Source organism: Triturus cristatus, chromosome 1_1 (assembly GCF_964204655.1).
Source record: "Triturus cristatus chromosome 1_1, aTriCri1.1, whole genome shotgun sequence".
Taxonomy (NCBI): domain Eukaryota; kingdom Metazoa; phylum Chordata; class Amphibia; order Caudata; family Salamandridae; genus Triturus; species Triturus cristatus.
In genome coordinates, this window is record NC_140579.1 from 1,076,839,634 (window position 1) to 1,076,861,577 (window position 21,944).

At 46.7% G+C, this 21,944-nt stretch overlaps 1 long non-coding RNA gene across 2 annotated transcripts in view; it reads left to right on the forward strand.

Annotated features, from left to right (window-relative positions):
• Positions 1-21,944, forward strand: part of LOC146871585 (uncharacterized) — a 75,913-nt gene that overhangs the window by 12,983 nt on the left and 40,986 nt on the right. For both annotated transcript variants that reach the window (XR_014981024.1, XR_014981023.1), the window contains exons 2-3: positions 6,169-6,243; positions 14,482-14,532. This is a non-coding gene — a long non-coding RNA (uncharacterized LOC146871585). The remainder of the gene's footprint in view (positions 1-6,168; positions 6,244-14,481; positions 14,533-21,944) is intronic.

Below are 21,944 nucleotides of genomic sequence, written 5' to 3' on the forward strand. Positions count from 1 at the left end.
CGGACAGGGCAGCATAGGTTTATACAGCTGCCTGCCCTTGGATCGCCCATAAGATAACCCACCATATTGCATACTTTTGTCGGGAGACGACGTAATGGTCCAGACGCCAAGGCAGAAAGCCTGGAGTGGTGTCTCAATGGGATTTAAATAGCGCGCGCAATTGGGGAGATCTGGATCACCTGTGTATGGAATTTTCACGGAACTCCGCATCAATAGTCCCTGGCGTCGCTATCTCGTCGGCCATATTGTAATGTGCAAAAAAGTTCCCGACGCGTATAAGCAACATAATTAGTAATTCTAACTAAATTCAAAAAAATAAAACATAATAAGGACTTGGGGGTATACTACATAGACGAGCCAGTGTCATTATGAACACTGAATGATAAAATGGTCAGAAATCTATAAAAGACGAATGACGCAAAAGTCAGAATGAGATATAAAGATAACAAAAAGTTCGGACACGATAAAGCACGAAGGAGTGCCGCGTATTTACAAAGTCTTCAAATCAGCTCATGAATAGTCAACCGACCTCAGTAAAAACGCCATCATATTCAATAGCATTAAGTGAATGGAACATGGAATAAAGAAAAGAGTGGGTCACAACAGAGTTTAGTTCAATGCACAGATGATAGTATCACCCTAATGTCTTGGGGAGGAACATACCAATGCGCAACAGAGTGGAATAAACAGGAAGGCATAAAACAACATAAGGTGTGTGAATGAAAGGTACGATAATCCATGATGGAAAACCCATTGTGTTTGCCATTCCTGAGACGCCTCGTTTGTAATCAGCCGACCCCAGAATAGACCATCACATTTAATAACAATCAAAGAGTGAGTGGTGAATGACCAAAGACGGGTTCATCAAAATCTATTTTAAAATGAGGGTGATAGTATCGCCTTTTTGTGATGAAGGAGGCCATTTCAAAATGCAAATAAAGAAAAATGGGGGAAATAAACCACCTAGTTATACCCTGTAACAATCGCTACTGTATACTGGCAAACCTTAGACAGCAATATGGAAGGGTACGTAAACAAAGAATACAAGAACTAAAACAGAAATTATGGGACGATCTGCACATTAGTGCCGTCTCTAAAAACAGTGAGGCTTTCTGGCAAACCGTTAAATCCCCCTACCTAACAGACGATAACAGTCCCAAGATAGAACTGGCCATAGAGGAAGATAGTTGGGTGTCCCACTTTTCTAAAATCTTTAAAAATACAGTACCATAAGTAGGGACAGAAATCACACATCCAACAGTTGAATACCCTGCATTTTGACATCTCCGAGGTTTTAGTGGCACTGGAAACAAGTAAAAACGGGAAAGCCCCAGGCCCAGATGGGGTCCCAGTGGATCTTTTTAAATTCAATCTGGATCTCTGGGCCCCCATTCTTACTAGAGTGTGCACTGCAGCTGCAAAAGTGGGTCTGATAAAATCTTGGACCAAATCTATCATGGTCCCAATTTTCAAAAAGGGGGATCGTCAGGACGTCAAATGCTACCGCCCCATCTCACTGCTGGATTCTCTGGGCAAGGTCGTTGGCAGGGTCGTGCTTGAGCGACTCCGGCAGTGGGCTGAGGAGTGAGGCATTATTTCCGATCTCCAATTTGGATTTCGGGAGGGGTTTGGAACGGTGGAGCAGGCCCTCAACCTTAGTCTGATAGTGGGCAAATATATCCAAGCAAAGAAGGGCACGGTCTATATGGTGTATGTAGACCTGTCCGCGGCTTTTGATTGCGTTTCACACGCAAAACTCTGGATGGTTTTGAGACAAATGGGAGTGGATCCCCCTCTTAGATTTTTTGAGAGAGCTCTATTCTAAAGCCTCTGCGAGGGTGCGCTTTGGCATGAAGGGGGAGTTGACAGCGTCTTTTGGAGTGGAGCGTGGAGTCAGGCAGGGGTGTGTCCTGGCCCCTTTTCTCTTCGCATTGTATATGAATGGCCTGGAGGAAGAGATGTTGAGGGGGGCCCAGGATCTCCCACGGGTAAAACAGCGCCTGATTCCCGCTCTGCTCTATGTAGATGATGCTGTCATTTTGGCGCGCACTCCGTGTGAATTACAGAAGTCCCTGAATAGGTATGTTGATTTGATGGGTGGGCTGGACCTACATGTGAATGTCAATAAAACGTTTGTCATGGTAGCAGGCAGTGGGAAAAATCGAGCAAAGGATATCTATCTCAAAGACCAAAAACTTGAGGTAACTGCCCAGTATCCGTATTTGGGTATCATGATTGACGAAAGGCTAAACTGGAGGCCAGCAGTAGAGGCCAGGTGCCATCTTTTTAAAAGAGCCATAATGGCCCTGATGAGCTTCTCCCAGAGACTGGGGAGAAGGTCCCCAGTGGAGCTACTAAAAATCTATAGCGCCAAGTGTCAGGCGATTGCGTTGTATGGGGCGGGAGTCTGGGGACACGTAGATGTTAGCGCCCTTCAGGTGGCAGAAAACACCTTCCTCAGATTCCTTTTAGCAACACCGAGATGTACATCAATTTACGCATCCCACTTGGAACTTGGAATCCCTTACTTAGAGGATTTGTTAAGGATCCAACCATTATTGCTCTGGCGGCGCATTTGGACCTCTGACAAAAATGCGCTGACACAGGCAATCGTGGTGGACTCAATGACTCTTGATCAATCCTTAAAAATAAAATGGCTTCGGTATGTCAGAAACTTCCTCAAAGATCTTGGTTTGGAGAAATATTACCTTGAACCCAAAGATATCATTGATCTACCAAAGAGAGCGTTGAAACAACTGGCTCTGAGTCACCTAGAGTCCCTGAGGCTGACCTCTGAGTCGACAAAACCCTCGGTCCTCCATGCCAACATGATCCAGTCCACTTATTTTATCCAGCCTTATTTAACACTACAGATTAGTACGTACGATAGAATGTTATTGACAAGATTCAGATTAGACTTCTTTCATAGACTAGTAGCTTTTCCCGAGAGAAACAGGTGGGATCCAATTCTCACTGCTTGTCCCTGTGATGAGGAATCAGTACAGACTAACTTACATACAATATTGTTTTGTAAATTCCATCATCCACATCGGAAAATTTGGCTACTACCTCTATTAAGGCGATGGGGACTTAGACAATGTCGCCCCGCAATGCTACGCCTCCAACTGTTAGAATCTGAACCGGTTTGTTATCACGTCCTTAACTTTTTAAAATGCATTATGAAGCATAGGAAAAATCTCTAAAAATTACGCTGGATCTAGTCCCAGACGACGTAATGAAATAACTTGATTCTTTGTTTTTAATATATATGATTTTGTGTCTGTATGAACTCTATTTTGTAAGATGATCTCTCTTTTAATATGAAATTGTATTATCAAATGTTGCTTTTATGGTTTTCCAATGTGTAAAGCCGAATAAAGAAAAATTATTACTATTATAATGGCAAACCATAGATATGCCGAAATATTGGCAGTCGTCTAATATCCAAAAGAGGGCAGAGGCGGCCATCCATTATCCAAGAATCTGTGAAAGACCAACAAAAGCTAGCCTTATAAGTAAGATAAAGGATAATATTTCCCAAGAGAGAACTGCTCACGAGCAGTGGCGGCTGGTGACATTTGAAAGTGGTGAGGCGTAAAATTATTGCAGCTAGATTGAGCCTGAACAACCTACGGGGATTCAGGAGGGTTCTCCACCGAGATAATTTTGAAAAAAGAGTGGACAAATGGTGCATTTTTAAGCAAATTTTAGGGAGCAGGAAGGTTGATAAAGCAATACGATTTAATTATTTATCATTTAAGAGGAGATGGGCGATGAATGGTCCGGGGAATCAACCTCTCAGATAGGAATAGAGTGATGATCAGTATGCCCAGACCTTGCACAACATGGTGGAATTCTGTGGAGTGTGATTGAGTATTTCTGGGTTTATCGCATGGCTGCTACCTGTGCAAAGAAGTTGCTCGCTTTGCCAGGAGGCTGCTCGCATGACTGCACATGATCCGCATGATACGGCCGAGTCCAGTGTGCCTGGAAGCTGCTGTGTTTTAGAGCGCTGCATGTGCACAATATCCAGAGGCTATGAGATATGGCTAGAGTGTGCCCATGCCATGCTCAATACACCAGCCAACATAGCCATACCGCGCGTCTTTACAAGTTCTAATCTGACGTGATTTGTAAATGTGGGCCCTTTCTTTGCTATCTGGTGCGCTAATGGGGGCCACTTTTATTTTGATGCCCTGGCCTATTTTTTTATTCCAGCCTTAAGTGTAGTATACACTGCCGAGCGTCAGCGTACCCTCCTTCAGGCTGGTACTACGTTCAGGGGTTGCATGGTTGATGCACTAACACAGGGCAAATAGTTTGATTTTAATCCCGATCTCTGCATTTCATTTAATCAAATAGAAGTACAACCCCCAGCGATTGAATCGGGCTTTCATACTGGTACTTGGTGCAAACCCCGGATGGCACACAAGTCTAAAGTATTAGCTATCCCCTCCCCCCACATACACCCACCCACCCACTGCAATTCAGCAGGTCAAACGTATCGACATTTCCCAGACAAAAAAGCCATGTCAATCAGGAACATGCAGATTTTAATGACATAAACACCCAAATCGGCATGGTGTTTACCATGTTCACAGGGAAGTTTACAGTCGTGTAATTCATCGCATCGGATAAACAGCGGTCACCGCAGTGGCATCATCTATGGGGTTCCATGACTCTATTCTTCTCCGTAATTGCCAGAAGAATGATTCTGGCACTCCCTCCTTCTGACTGACCACATCACAACCCCTTCAAAAAAGACTACAGCGCTCCCCTATACACTTGGCTAACTATGCATGCTTTGCAGTCGCGGCTCGCGGGGGGGGGGGGGGGGGGGGGTTCGCGCACGGGGGGAATGAAATATATATTTTTTTAAATTACCTCACAGCCGGTCCACGCCACCTCTCAGACCTCTGATCCCCTGGGCGCCTTCACTAACGGTAGTGGAGGGGCCTGCCAACCCCTCTCAGCCAATCCTGGCGCTGCCAGCAGCGCCAGGATTGGCTGAGGGCACAGCTTACGCTACGCCCGCCGCCTGCCCATTAGGAGACCGAGGGGCTCCTAATGGGCATGCGCAAGGCAGTAAAAACACAAGTGCGCATGACTGGGCACGGACTAAAAATTAATCTCCATGCCCACTCATGCGCACTTGTGCTGCCTTTCCCTGGCTTGTGACAATGCATGTCAGTCAACATGACGCCGGACCGCCCACGGTCCGACGTCATGCTGACTGACATGCATTGTAAGTTAGTTCTCCCCACCCTCGGCGCCCCACCCTCGGCGTCTCTGAACTTAAGTAAACTAAGTTCAGTGACACCAAGGGAGCGGGGGTGGGGGGGCTACGCCCCGATGGACGATCTGCGCCTGCTCATAAGGGAAAGAGAGATAGCCACGAGGTCCATGGGTAAGACAAGATGAGTCAATCATATTCAGATATCTAAACAATAACATCTAGATTGTCCTATATTAGTGTGCCCCTCAGATGGAACACTGAGTCGATATGAAGGGAAACAATCGAGGGAAAAAGGAAGGTAAGATACAGAAAAGAATATAGAATTGTAAGGAAAGAATGAAAGACTACAGTGGTTCAAGATCAAAAATGTAAACGCCCATGTAATGTTAGCATCATGCATATAATATATAATTGTTTGGACAATTAAGGTCATTTGCATGTTTGCTCAATTCACAACAAAACCAGTATATCTTACTGTTAGTTCAAATAAAGGACAATTTTTCAAAACAGGAGCAATGAAGGAGAGATAGCAGAGGCAGATTGTTATAAAAAGTAATGCATTTCATCATCACTATTATAACCTAGTTCTACACTTCGTCATTTGCATGTTTGCTCAATTCACAACAAAACCAGTATATCTTACTGTTAGTTCAGATAAAGGACAATTTTTCAAAACAGGAGCAATGAAGGAGAGATAGCAGAGGCAGATTGTTATAAAAAGTAATGCATTTCATCATCACTATTATAACCTAGTTCTACACTTCGTAATCTACAAATCCACCCTGCCTCATTTCTTCTAAGGGCCAATTCCAGATTACCACCCCTTGCGCTAACTGGTATATGGTCCCATAAACCAGAATGCTGGTATATTGATAACAAAGACGTCTCTGTTAGAAATCTCATAGTGAGCCTTTGCGTTTTTCTCTTTTCAGATTGCTTTAGGTTCGGCCTCAATTGGTTTTTATAAGAGATACTTCATGTTGATGCTGATATTGGATAATCTCTAGGTAAGGGCTTTACAAATGTGGGTCTGGGTTTACATGGAATCTTCCCAAAGTCCGTTATGCCTTTTCCTGTTTTATTTTGCTAGCTTAATTTTTCGTAACATAAGGAGGTTATTGACTCAATGTTTTACTAAAAGGCAACTCATTGTAGCTTTTGAACCACATGACTTTGGTGGCAACTTCTGCTCAAACGTGTACATCTAGCCACGTTTTTAATCAAAGGAGTTTACACAATTGGCCAGTTCTGCCGTGAATAAATTATGAAATAAAATCCTTCCTGGCGTCTCAGCTTTTGGGCTATTAAATCATGCAGAATGGATCTAATAGGTGGATAGTCATAATCAATACTTAACATATCTCTTACTTGACATAACTCAATCTAGAATTGTAATGGCCCAGATTATACTCACTGGCTCTTTGTACTCTCACGGAAGCAGAATGTTGAATTTTCCAACTTCCTCCCACGGACCTCCACCTGAGTTCTCTGATAAGAAGCTCTTGTGTGAACCCCGTTGGGGGAAGGGGACTGTTAGAATTGGGAATCTCTAGTTGGCACAGGTATGCACTTGCAACAAGCAGGGACTCTCAATTCTAAGTCAGAGTAAGGGGATCACCCTTTCAAATAACCCCTGCTCACCCTTTAGGTAGTGTGGCGCAAGCAGTCAAGACTATTCTCAGGGCGTCATAGGTTAAGCATTTGTGAACACATACAGTAATACAATGACACACCACAAATGGACACCAGTCAAGGTTATATCAAAAATAGGTTTCTTTATATAAGGCTTAGCAAAAGACCAGAATAACGATTAAAATGACCACAGTATTATTTTAAAGTTCAATGTTCTTGTAAAAAGGCTTAAAATGCAAAAATAGGCTTCTTTTACTCAATTCTGCTTCTTTTCAGGCTTTGTACGGTTCGTACCTGGGTGTGCGACTCGTCCGCATTAAAAACAAGGAAAGTACGAGTCAAACAATCGGTGCGGACTCCGGGGTCCGTGACATGCACGCTGCGGTGCGAACAGAACAAAGTACCTTAAATTCGGGGGGTCCGCGACGGACAGCGAGGGACAAGTTGATGGGTCCGGGTCGTAGTTCGGCAGCGTATTCAGATGCTGGTCGGGTCGCGGCGTCGGGACGCGGCGTTGCTACGGGACCTTCAGGGCTACGTGTGGATGGCCCGGATCAGCTTGCAGAGTCCGTGGCGTTCGGCGTTCGAGCCGTACCTTCGGTGCGGATAGGCGGCGACACTTCTCGACACCGTACAGCGTACGGGGAGGATCGGTTTGATGCAGCGTCTCAGCTCTGAGTACGGCACGGGCAGTACGTTAGCAGCGTACGGACAGCGAAGCTTGTTTTCAGCATACAGGGTTCGGCAGCCAGGGCTGTACGACTCGAATCGGCGGGGAAGGTTAGGTGCGATGCGGCCGGGAGGGATACGGCACGTACTAACGCTTTTGTATCAGCGTAGACGCACGGTGCCGGGCGGCAAAGACATGGCTTCGCGGCGGATGGGGTACGAGTCGTACTGGGGCCAAATCCAGCGGGAAACGAGCAAGAATTTTCCAGGCAACTCAGTTTTGGAAGGCCAATGAGTCCAATGGTCCTGGGACTCAGTTCAGGGGGCAAGCTCTCTTCCAAGCCCTTGGAGATAGTTGAAAACAAAGTGCAAAGTCTCTTTCAGTCTTTTCCTCTCCTTTCCCAGCAAGGCACCAACTGCAGGCCAATCCCCCAGGTCAGGGAAAGTTACTCCTCCTTCAGCTTCTTCCAGGTCCTTCTAGTCAGGCAGAGTTTCTTCGTGGTTCAATCAGGATCTGATTTCTTAGGAGCAGGGCTCCTACATTTATACTAAGTTTCTTTTGTCTTTACAGGCCAGGGGGGCCTTTGCATAATCCCAGTCCAGTTCTTTTCAGTGAGGAGCACTTTGTTGTTGGGACTCTGGCTTCTTCTTTCAGCAGGCAGGGCAGAGACATCAGACGCTCCCCAGGGGGTGGAGCCAGCATTGTGGTGGCAGAGCACTGCCCTATTCAGAGTCAAGGTGCACTCCTCCCACCCATCCTGGTGTAATCTCTCTATTCACCACCTGGTAGCCCCAGCCTGTCTCCTGGAACTTCCCAGCCCTGTCACTCAAGCTACACACAAAGAAGATAACCCCTCCCAGCAGAGGCGGACTGAAATGGTTAGGCACGCAAAGGCTAACTTTCTAAAAGTAGCATTTGCAAACCCAGGATAGTAAAATAACCTTTGCTAAAAGATGTATGTTATTATTCTGAGTTCAGGCATACTAAACATGAATTTCTACCATGCTTCCTGAGCCTGCTAGGATTATAAAGTGTTATAATCTAGCAGCCCATTCTGGCCTATGGAGAGCAGGTAGCCTTACAATAGTGAAAAACGAAAATGGCTGTAATTCGCTATTAGGACATGCCACACACTTCAGGGCCTGTCCTACCTTATCCTTACAATGCACCCTGCCCTAGGGCCTACCATAGGGGTGACTAACATGAAGGTAAGGGAAGGTTTAGGGACTGGCAAGTGGGGACACTTGCCCAGTCAGCATGACAGTACCAGACTGCATGCAGGTTCTGCAATGGCAGACCTTAGACACATTTTACCAGGATGCTTCTGTGGGTGGCACAACCAGTGCTGCAAGCCCACTAGCAGCATTTGGATATACAAGCCCTTGGCACCCCTGGTGCACTCGACCAGGGACTGATAGTAAACCAAATAAGCCAAACATGGAATCCGATGAACATCAACATTTTACCATAGGGAGAGCATATGCACCTTAGCACTGGTCAGCAGTGGTAAGGTGCCCAGAGTCATAAAACAGCCAACACCAGGTCAGAAAAAATACAGGAGGAAGGCAAAAAGTTTAGGGATGACCCTGCAAAAAGGGCCAAGTCCAACACAACCCCCTTCCAGCCAAAACGCAGAGTAGACCAATCACCACCGTGATGGTCTCCCCTGCTTGGGGCGATAGAACAAGGACCTGGCCCGCAACTGCAGGGGCAGACTCCCGTTCTACGCCAATCTGAACCTATTGGACTCCCTCTGTCCATACTCTCAGGGCCCACCAAGCCAATCCATGGGGAACCCTTCTCCTCACCGGTGGAGACCACCTGTGCAACCCCTAACCTTAACTGGCCCACAGGTGTGTCCCAACAGACAGACAGCGAAATGATACAGTGGCCACTGACAGTAGTCGGGGATGAGACCCAGGCCGTATGCCTCTCAGGGCTCTCAAACCTCTGTGGCGCCAGGGAGCGGGGGGCAGTAGCCCCAGGTGCTAGGCACCCTTTGTCCATTCTCCCTCCTGTCAGGTCAGGTATGACATCATGGCACTGACCCACCAGCCCCAGGACTGTACCCGGCGGCTGGACTAAAGACTGGGGTGGCCTCTCCCACACCCGGTCCTCCCTCTTGGGGCTCTGTACCCTCCCATCTGGAGTGGTACCCCCTTCCAGAATTGCCAGGGCACCTGGGGCAGGTGTCCTGCGCAATTCGCCCACCAGTTCAGGGGTTCTATCCTGCAACTGGGCGTCCAGGTCAGGGGGGACTCCCTGAACCTGGCCCTCCAACCTAGGGTCTAAACCCTTCAGTTGAGCCGGGGTCAGAGGCGAGGACTCCCTCCCTCTGCACCCCCTTCCAGAGTACTGCCTACTCCCAACTGGCGTGGTACCCCTAGAAGCAACATGGGTCAGGACACTGATTACAGTGGTCCCACCCTCCAGGTCAGACAACACCTGAACCTGGCTTCCCAACCCTGGGTCCAATCCATGCGGTTGAACGCTCGCCTGGCGCACCAGGACTTCCCGGGGAGCACGCATGCTCCCCCTGAGGGTGACACATAACTCATGTGTCGTGTGACAGTCTGCCTGGCGCTGATCTCCCGACCCCTGTCCATCTGACAGTGCCTGAAGATCCCACAGGACAGAAGTGGTGTCACCATGGTCATTCACTGGTGACGCAGCCCTTCTGGCTGGCCCCTGACCCACTGTTTCTTCCACTGGGGACTCTTTCCCCCCTCTCACCCCTCACTCTGGACTTCTGCACCCTCCCAACTGGAGTGGTACTGCCCGACACCAGAACCGAGGGAGGCCTGCTTACAGACACTCCCCGTCCACTAGACACTAGGGGATCCCCCTCAACGGGCGGCCCATCAGGACAGCCTAGGCGTTCCCTTAAAGAACCATCCAGGCTCTGAGACTGGGTTTCGGGCACCTGGGGGCACGCAGCCCCACACTCACTCCTTCTCCACTGAGACAGGACGTGAGCCCCTACACCCCTCCCACTACCATGGGACCTAGCTGGGCTACTCTGCACCACTTCCACCACTCTGGGTTGGAAGATACCTGAGCCACTCCCCATGGGGTCACTCCCCAATGCCCCTCCAGACCCTCTGGAATCCACCAAAAGGTCTGCCTCCAATGTGAGCCCTCTGCGGTCAGAGAACTCACCCTCACACAGGTGTTGGCATAGCTCTGGAAAACAGGGACTTACAATATGCTCTCCCACAATTGGATCACACAGCCCCCTAGCAGGGTTAACCAAACTATCCTTCACCTTACCATCCCGTGCCTCGCCCACGTACTCCACACCACTCTCCTGAGACTGGCTAGACAGCATCTGACTGTCTCTGTCACACAACCCACACTCTTCTGGGCGGTCTTCACACTCACCCACCAGGACTTCAATTTTGGGGGAACCCCTCTCCCTGTACCTCTCAGCTAGAGTCAGTAGAGTGTCCCTCCCTCCACTAGGACTATGAACCCCTGCGCCAGTTACCCTATTCCCTTCAGGGATACTGCGCACTACTGGAGCTACCTCATGCCCTTGAACCTCCTGGTGTATGTTAACCCCCTCCTTCAAGTCAGGTGCCACATCTCTGGGTGTGCGTACTACTCTCTCAGCACTATAAAATTCAATATTGCTGCCACCAGAGGGAGAGCGGTCTAAACTCTTGGCCTTGAGATCCAACTCCCTCATTTTTACCTCATGCTCCATGGCCAGCCTTTGACTTTCCATTTCCATTCGAAGTTTTGCCATCTCAACTTCATGTGCTCTTGCAGCAATCCTGTCGGCCATCTCCTCTGGCGACAGGCCTCTGCCGGGCTCAGAAGCACCTTCTGGGGGTATCGCCTCCAGCACATTCTCTGGGAACTTGGATTCGTACCAGGCCCTCAGCGCCTTTGTGTACTGCTCCTTGTTTTTCAATCTAGTTTGGTTAATTCTGTACTTGGAGAGGTATCCTTTCAAAACATTACTTGTGCACCTCAGCAGTGCCCTCTCCTCCCAATCGATGTCATCAACCCCAGAGAATATAGAGGCCGGTCTGCCTCCATTGACTGAGCTAGGCATGGTTCCTTAAAGTGGAGATTCTTCAGCAAAACAAAAATCAATACTGTGTGGCTGCGTTATCGGTCTGAACTCACTACGTGGCGTTCACTCAATCACTGTACATGAATCACAAATTCAAATCCTCACCGCTGACCACCAATGTTAAAATTGGGAATCTCTAGTTGGCACAGGTATGCACTTGCGACAAGCAGGGACTCTCAATTCTAAGTCAGAGTAAGGGGATCACCCTTTCAAATAACCCCTGCTCACCCTTTAGGTAGTGTGGCGCAAGCAGTCAAGACTATTCTCAGGGCGTCATAGGTTAAGCATTTGTGAACACATACAGTAATACAATGACACACCACAAATGGACACCAGTTAAGGTTATATCAAAAATAGGTTTCTTTAAGGCTTAGCACAAGACCAGAATAACGATTAAAATGACCACAGTATTATTTTAAAGTTCAATGTTCTTGTAAAAAGGTTTAAAATGCAAAAATAGGCTTCTTTTACTCAATTCTGCTTCTTTTCAGGCTTTGTACGGTTCGTACCTGGGTGTGCGACTCGTCCGCATTAAAAACAAGGAAAGTACGAGTCAAACAATCGGTGCGGACTCCGGGGTCCATGACATGCACGCTGCGGTGCGAACAGAACAAAGTACCTTAAGTTCGGGGGGTCCGCGACGGACAGTGCGGGACAAGTTAATGGGTCCGGGTCGTAGTTCGGCAGCGTATTCAGATACTGGTCGGGTCGCGGCGTCGGGACGCGGCGTTGGTACGGGACCTTCAGGGATACGTGCGGATGGCCCGGATCAGCTTGCAGAGTCTGTGGCGTTCGGCGTTCGAGCCGTACCTTCGGTGCGGATAGGCGGCGACACTTCTCTGCGCCGTACAGCGTACAGGGAGGATCGGTGTGATGCGGCGTCTCGGCTCTGAGTACGGCACGGGCAGTACGTTAGCAGCGTACGGACCGTACCTCCGGGGGGCAGCGAAGCTTGTTTTCAGCGTACAGGGTTCGGCAGCCAGGGCTGTACGACTCGAATCGGCGGGGAAGGTTAGGTGCGATGCGGCCGGGAGGGATATGGCGCGTACTAACGCTTTTGGATCAGCATAGACGCACGGTTCCGGGCGGCAAAGACACGGCTTCGCGGCGGATGGGGTACGAGTCGTACTGGGGCTAAATCCAGCGGGAAACAATCAAGAATTGTCCAGGCAACTCCGTTTTGGAAGGCAGATGAGTCCAATGGTCCTGGGACTCAGTTCAGGGGGCAAGCTCTCTTCCAAGCCCTTGGAGATTGTTGAAAACAAAGTGCAAAGTCTCTTTCAGTCTTTTCCTCTCCTTTCTCAGCAAGGCACCAACTGCAGGCCAATCCCCCAGGTCAGGGAAAGTTACTCCTCCTTCAGCTTCTTCCAGGTCCTTCTAGTCAGGCAGAGTTTCTTCGTGGTTCAATCAGGATCTGATTTCTTAGGAGCAGGGCTCCTACATTTATACCAAGTTTCTTTTGTCTTTACAGGCCAGGGGGGCCTTTGCATAATCCCAGTCCAGTTCTTTTCAGTGAGGAGCACTTTTTTGTTGGGACTCTGGCTTCTTCTTTCAGCAGGCAGGGCAGAGACATCAGACGCTCCCCAGGGGGTGGAGCCAGCATTGTGGTGGCAGAGCACTGCCCTATTCAGAGTCAAGGTGCACTCCTCCCACCCATCCTGGTGTAATCTCTCTATTCACCACCTGGTAGCCCCAGCCTGTCTCCTGGAACTTCCCAGCCCTGTCACTCAAGCTACACACAAAGAAGATAACCCCTCCCAGCAGAGGTGGACTGAAATGGTTAGGCACGCAAAGGCTAACTTTCTAAAAGTAGCATTTGCAAACCCAGGATAGTAAAATAACCTTTGCTAAAAGATGTATTTTATTATTCTGAGTTCAGGCATACTAAACATGAATTTCTACCATGCTTCCTGAGCCTGCTAGGATTATAGAGTGTTATAATCTAGCAGCCCATTCTGGCCTATGGAGAGCAGGTAGCCTTACAATAGTGAAAAACGAAAATGGCTGTAATTCACTATTAGGACATGCCACACACTTCAGGGCATGTCCTACCTTATCCTTACAATGCACCCTGCCCTAGGGCCTACCATAGGGGTGACTAACATGAAGGTAAGGGAAGGTTTAGGGACTGGCAAGTGGGGACACTTGCCCAGTCAGCATGACAGTACCAGACTGCATGCAGGTTCTGCAATGGCAGACCTTAGACACATTTTACCAAGCTGCTTCTGTGGGTGGCACAACCAGTGCTGCAAGCCCACTAGCAGCATTTGGATATACAAGCCCTTGGCACCCCTGGTGCACTCTACCAGGGACTGATAGTAAACCAAATAAGCCAAACATGGAATCCAATGAACATCAACAGTTTACCATAGGGAGAGCATATGCACCTTAGCACTGGTCAGCAGTGGTAAGGTGCCCAGAGTCATAAAACAGCCAACACCAGGTCAGAAAAAATACAGGAGGAAGGCAAAAAGTTTAGGGATGACCCTGCAAAAAGGGCCAAGTCCAACAGGGACATATAAGAGACTGCTTAGCTTCTCATGTTTTCTCTGCTCCTACTCGCTACACCTTCTGTCTCATTTTCAGTGTTAGTGTTTTTAATGGAGCTGTAATTAGAATAACACAACAGTTATTAACTTCTGACTATCGCTTCTCTCCTTTGCAATTCTCTTTTTAATTAACCCTTCAATCTCTTACCCTGTGGAGCTAAGAGCTGTGCCCTCTTCTGTAACTTTTCTGTTGTATTGTAATTGTTTTAGGAATATGTACATTTATATTATAGAATGACAGTTCTGTTTATCATTGACTAATGACATTTTACACCTTCTTTTATTTTATCTACTTGCGATTCTTCTGTGAAAGAACTCCTCCTGAAGTCCGAAGAACTCGAGACCAACTGGTAAATAGATTTTGGTAGGTATTTGGCTTCTCTTTTTTCCTTTTACTATTACTCTCCTTTTGAAATAACTAACTGGCTACTCGACGAACACAAAACGAAATCTAACCTATTCTAAAGCTGAGACTAAGACTTGAATTCCCTACTCTGACCTTCTAACCAAATACAAATTGTGCCTGTGCACTCATGAAGTCCGCTGGTGAAGTGCGAGGCTTAGAACGCCGTCAACACACTTCACAGCTGAATCTTCTCTCTTGCCGGTCCTCGTGACGGCACCCGCCCGTGGAAGACTAGACTGGCAACTGCTGCAGGCTTGAATGAGCATCCGGAGCACGGTTGCGGACTTTTGCATTGGGTGCTCGTTGACCTAAGCGGAGCGCGTCCCATCCTGTGTCCTCCCAGTCGACTGTGGTAGATAACTGCCGCACATTGAGCTAGTGGTTTCTTGGCATTTCTATCCTTAACAAGAATGTCACTAATTTGGGAGATATGTAGAAAACGTTGGCCTCTGTCCTTCAGACATTAGGCAAAAAGAACAATTGATGGACAGAATGCAGAACAATGTCATACATTCACCCCAGTACTAGGATGCTTGTTTCTGTTCCGGGGGGGACCTGGCTTGGCAGTTCGGGCTGGACTGTTCCCATGAGGCACAGGGCCAAGACTGAGTTGCATATAGCCAGGTCTAAACTGGGGTGGCATGGTGAGCAAAAGAATGATGGATTTAACCCACATCTCTTGACTCGGGGTAAATGTTTTGATTGGTTCTGCATTCCGTCCATCAATTGTGTGTCTTTTGCCATCAGACATTCTGGGCATATATCCGACTTCCTAGTCACAAATGCAGCAGCGGCCACTGCACTGAAGAGTGATGAGGGCGGTGGGGCCAGGTGAGGGGGGATTTCGAGAGACGACCACAAGGGAAAATTGAATAAATAATACATTTTCTCTTGTGGTCATGTCTTGAAAGGCCCCCTCACCGGGCCCCACCGCTCTTACCTGCAGCGGCCGCGGCTGCACAAATGTATATATGTGTCCTACAGTATGATATATTGAGTGAATCTTTTTCAAAAGAATCAGTCTTCTTTACCAACTTGAACTGAGCCAGGATCCACCAAAGCCTTTGACAAGCCTCTACTTAAATATTTTAACTAATTCCTGGTCCCCTGAGTGGCATAGTGTAATCCATTATTGTTACTTTATCAGCAAGAAACAGATTTAATAGATTCTGAATAGATAATTTATTTAGGTGCCATGTGTAGGAGAGTAGGATCTGCACTTATGTTGCCCCCACTTTTTTTTCTGATGTATACACTGGTTTCTGACTATAGTCTTGCTGGGTCCCTGCTAATCAGGGCCCCAGTCTCACTGATCTCTCTAAACAACTTGGTGTGCATATTAGATGCACTAGTGATTGGATACTGTGGTACCTTATGAGCCCCTAGTATATGGTACCTTAGGTACCTAGGGCATTGGTACTTCACAGGCCTACCAGGGGCTGCAGCATGTATTATGCCACCCCTGGGAAGCATTCACAATCTGACACCACAGGCCTGCTACTGCAGCCTGTGTGAGGTAGTGTTAGCACTCCTCACTGAGGTATAGGTTCCTATATCTCACCATACACACACATATAAACCTATCAGTCACCTCTCTTGCAGGCCCTAACAATCCTGAGGGCAGGGTGCTTGGTTTACCATGTGAGGGGGTGCTTCTGCCTGAGCAGGACCCCTCTGCAGCTGGCAGAGTCTATTCTCTGCTGCTGTTTGTGGATGCGGTTAAACCATATACTCTTAAGTGCATTATAACCTCGCGGTAAATGCTAACTTTGAAATGACTGCATCAAAACATGTCGTGTTTGGTGTCAAACAACTTGGAATCATACCCCCACACCAGTAACTGGTGTGGGAGTATGATCCCACCCTTCTAGAGGGGACGACATGTACCCACTGTACTAAACGGTAGAAATCTTCTAGAGCCCTGGCATCACAAAATGGATAATAACAAAAGGTGTTCCTATAGTTCCTCAGAAAATGAGTGGTGTCAACATGAAGGCTGATGTGGGTTAGATGTACTGTGTAGACCTGGTTGGAAATCCATATGTCGGATTTGAATGCCCTCACACACCCTTTCAGGTGTCATGCTTCATCATTTGGGCTTCTCCTCGTCGGGCCGGCGGTGCAATGCCCGACGGGCTCCCTCAAAAGGGGCACTTTAGTCCGACTGCCGTATTGGTGAAGTGCGGGTGTGGGGCCTGATTAATGTAGATATTGAGGTAGTGTGGTTAAAAAGAGGTCAGGAGTGCCTGGTGAAAATGATTTTTATTCTGATGGCCTCCTACTTTGGATTAAAAGCGTGTGTACATAGCACTTATTCGAGTGTAATGTCTCTTATTAAAGTGGCATGTAATTGTCAGAAGTTGGTCAACATGTTTCTCGCCTAGAGTAACTATACTCGCGATTCTTCAGGACCTTATCAGAGAAAATATCTACATTTAGCAACCTATTCAGGTTAGGGTTGTAAAAAGTCTACGTATTATGTTCAGACTCAATACCTGTTGGTGTCAGGAGCTACCTGAAAAGAAGAAAAGGTATGGTCAAACATATACAGGTGACTCTGATATAGAACAATTGGAATGAAAGCCTTCAGCCTTTGATTTGATTAAGGAAATACTGAACGCATCCATCGAGGGGTCATCTACCCCACCATCATTCATTATGGAGTGCGCCACTCTGGCACTAACTGAGAACTTTTGAATTTAAGGGCCAACTTTACCACCAGACGCAGGGTACTTCCATGGGGAGTACCTTCGCTCCTAGTCTGGCCTGCCTCTATATGGCAGCATTCGAGGGAACCCATATCCTCAATGAAACTAATCCTTACCGTAAACACATCCTTCTATGGAAACGTTTCATTGACGATATCCTGATCTTCTGGACAGGAGATCAGGACAGCTATGGTGACTTCTTTGGATGGATCAATAATCTTAATCCCTACCTCAATTTCACCATTACGGCATCCTCCTCACAGATAGCGTTCCTGGATTTGACGATTCAAATCACACAGGGTAATCTCAACACCACCATGTTCAGGAAACCCACTGATCGTAACAGTTTACTCTATTTCAACAGTCACCACCCCAAAGCTCTCAAGGAAAACCTGCCCTTCGGTCAGTTCTTGCGAATTAGGAGGAACTGTAGTACACTAGATGAATACAGAAGTGAAGCATTCGATTGCAAGACAATTTAGGAACAATGTTTAAAAATACAGAAACCTACAAAACGGACAGAATGCGTAAATATATCACTAGTAGATACAAAATTGTTAGATATACTTTATGTCATTTTATATATACATTATGAAGGATTACGTATCATTCATGTGTTTTGATACTTTCAAAATCAAGACAAAAAGTAGGACATTTGTTTCTTGTTCCTTTTAAGATGAGTCAAAAATTCAAACATAACATATAAACTCAAGTGTGTTTTTACATAAGTTTCGTACAGAATAACCGATTACAATTTCAAATAGTCATGGCAGGATCGATGATGTATCCATACTCAATACAGGCTCTATGAATATCGATCCACCCGATTCGCATACAGACGTTCGAGAAATATCAGGGATATGCTCATCAAAACTAGACCTAAACTCAAAACAACGAAAAACTCACAGCAAACATTGTGGCACCTTCCAATGGTTAAAGGACACTACCCATGTGGAGGATGCAGTGCATCTGCCTTTACATCCATACACAAGACTATAACCTTTAACAACACCTTTACTTGGGAAATGAGAGCACATACCAACTGCAATACTGCGAATTGCATTTACCTTTTGATGTGCCCCTGCCACCTCTATTATATAGGGATGACAACTCGCCCTATTAAACTACGCATTACGGAACATCGTAGTAATTTCCGCTGTTTGAAAAACAACACCAAAATAAGCACTCACTTTCTTGAACACAAAATCTCACCAGACTCGGTTAGATGGCTGATCTTAGAAGCTAACCCTAACATAACTAAACAGAGCCTGTTTGCCAAAGAACAGCGGTGGATACATCGCTTATCAACCAACACCAATGGGCTTAACGATGATATCCCCTGGGGTGCAATCAAGGTCTAACTCGACCATCGCACGGAGATTACTTAATATTGCCCACATGGGCTTATAATAGACGTATGGTTTCAGAGCAACCAATCAATATGCATTAAATATTCTCTCCACACTATTTATGATGATCTGATCATCTATTCTAGGGCGATGGTACAAAAAGTATTTTAATTGTATATCTAGATGTTGAGATTCCATCATTATACCCACATGGTATAGGCGACTAACCATTGACCAAATCCTTTGACACTCCGTGCTCCACTACTTTGCACACCCCACCCCAATATGTCTGCCAGACTTCTGGTATAAACAACAACAATGGCCTGATACAATATATATTAAATAATAAATGAATACCTATTGTCTAGTCTTCGTCGTTACACCCAAACGATACTGGCTTTTAATTTCCAACTTATTCCATTGCCTCCAGTGTATTAAGACATTGAACATTCGTTTCCTAGATGTCGGCCTAACTTCAAGCGAGAAATAATTAACCTCTCATTACACCTCATTTGATAAGGTCCATATGAATATAGCACGCCGTAAGTCTAATAAGGCGCGCATTCGATACCATTCCCTACACCAAGGCATGGCATCAGTGACTACGAACCCTACTCTAAAATGGCGACCAAAAGCAACCCCTTTCTGGTACTACACGCAACCAGGAGACTAATTTGCGAGTCACGTGACTAGCCCCCACGCAGAAGTCCTACCTTTCTCTCCACCACGTCACCTCCCGTACTCGGTGGTGAGGGTAGGTCGATTCACGCTACATGAGGAGAAGTAATGTAAGTACAAGACCAACTTCAATACTTTACACTTCCTCTACTATACGTGTCTTCCACGACGCTTACTAAAGCTCTAAGATGCGTTAGGAGACAATTATATTTCAAGTAGTTACGATTAATACTGGGGATTGCACAAGGTAATACCGTAACAGTCAGACCTATTCCCTCGACTATGTAAGTGGACGTAACCATCCACTGACTCCTCCGTGGGTCGTTAAGAAAACGTTGTTTCTTCCAGAACCGTCACATTCTAAGAAGCTTGTGAATATAGTGACTAATAAAGCATTGACGATTAATTTTGTAATTGCGATAACGCACAATGTCAGTACTTCGACCCAACCCCTTGATTACGCTAGAAGAGGTAACTTTGACTTGGGTTATTAATAAAACGAAGAATATACAACAACTCTTATGAAAAAAACTTTATTAAGAGCAGATTCGTGGTGACTATGCCATGTTAGAACGAAGGGTAACCCTTCCTTATATCATGATACTGACCCTACGACAGGCTACACACAGTCCTTATCGGTCCCAGAACACACATTTTAACAGTCAAGTTGAGGTGTAACGTTCTATAGACACTGTGAACCAGAGGCAGTTTTATGTATTTTAATATTACTTATGTAAGTCTCTTTCATACCAGACTTTTGCTTTACAGACCACTTTTTAGTGTTTAATCTTTGTTTGCCTAAAAACAACCATACCAGATCATATGATTGATGCAATTCTCGTCCAAATACAGTCCTATAACTTTGAGGAATTCACACTCATGCACAGTCCACCGAGTACTGTTGATGCCAGGCTAATGACTGATTAGGGTGAGTCAAAAATGCATGGATGCCTGCTGCTTTTAATAGATGCTCCACATCGGTGAGTAGTCACTTTAGCTCACCGAGAGATCCACCACCCCGTTGTTTTATAAATTCTGATGGATGTTGCGACACCGCACCACGTTTTATTTAAGTTACAGAGTGCGAGTCACATTGAAGGCTTTCATACCAATTGTGCTATATCAGAAGCACGTGTATATATGTTTGACCATACCTTTTCTTCTTTTCAGGTAGCTCCTGACACCAACAGGTATTGAGTCTGAACATAATACGTAGACTTTTTACAACCCTAACCTGAATAGGTTGCTAAATGTAGATATTTTCTCTGATAAGGTCCTGAAGAATCGCGAGTATAGTTACTCTAGGCGAGAAACATGTTGACCAACTTCTGACAATTACATGCCACTTTAATAAGAGACATTACACTCGAATAAGTGCTATGTACACACGCTTTTAATCCAAGGTAGGAGGCCATCAGAATAAAAATCATTTTCACCAGGCACTCCTGACCTCTTTTTAACCACACTACCTCATATATACATTAATCAGGCACCACACCCGCACTTCACCAATACGGCAGTCGGATTAAAGATCTCCGCTAAAGTGCCCCTTTTGAGGGAGCCCGTTGGGCATTGCACCGCCGGCCCGACGAGGAGCAGCCCAAATGATGAAGCATGACACCTGAAAGGGCGTGTGAGGGCATTCAAATCCGACATATGGATTTCCAACCAGGTCTACACAGTACATCTAACCCACATCAGCCTTCATGTTGACACCACTCTTTTTCTGAGGAACTATAGGAACACCTTTTGTTATTATTGTACTAGGGGCCTCTGTTCCTACTGGACCTCCCACTCAGTTGTGAGTGGAAAACTGCCTCTTTAGTCCCTCTTTTTGCATTCCATCACAAAATGGATGCCACCAGCACAGACACTGGGCTGCCCTCCTGCTGCTGACCGAAACTCGCAGTGGAGGAAGCCCAACAAAGGGTATCCTGTCACAGGGAGGTGTCACCACCCCCCAGACAGGATTTAGTGTATTGGAGCTGGGCGGGTGCACTCTTAGAGTGCTTTGAAGTCCTGCACTGGGGGAGCAGTAGGCTCCTCTGTGCATATGCTAGCTCAAACCGGTTCAGGGGCTACCTGCCCCTGCTCTGGCGCGAAACTGAACAAAGGGAAGTGGGTGTAACCACCCACTACCCTGACCCTCCTAGAGGAGTGGTCATAGAGCTAGTCCCTCCCCTATCTTCACTATAAGATACCAAGCATTGCCAATGCAATTCAGATTACACCTGGACGATGCTCTACAAAGAAGAATCCTGGCCCTTCGACGTTCCACTATCTCTGGAAGACTGAAGAATCTCCCTTGGAGTCAAGGAGTGACTCCCCAGCTTGGCAGGCACCAGTAACTTCGATCAACGGTTGCAAACTTCACCGCTCCCGCCGGAGTCCGAAGTCCCTGCATCCCCTGAAGCAGACTTCCTGACCTCTCGATGGCCATTTTGAGTCCCCAGCGAAGCTGTGGCATCTGGACCCCACGAGTGATGAGGAACAGCAATACCAGGGAACCGTGCACTGATTTGGAGTGCAAACCCTAAACAACGTTCTACGAACTTGTGCTTTGGACCATCTGTAGTCCAAGTCCCTAGCAGGTCCTGGACCGAAAATCAGTGGCCTACCCCATCCCGAGTGACCG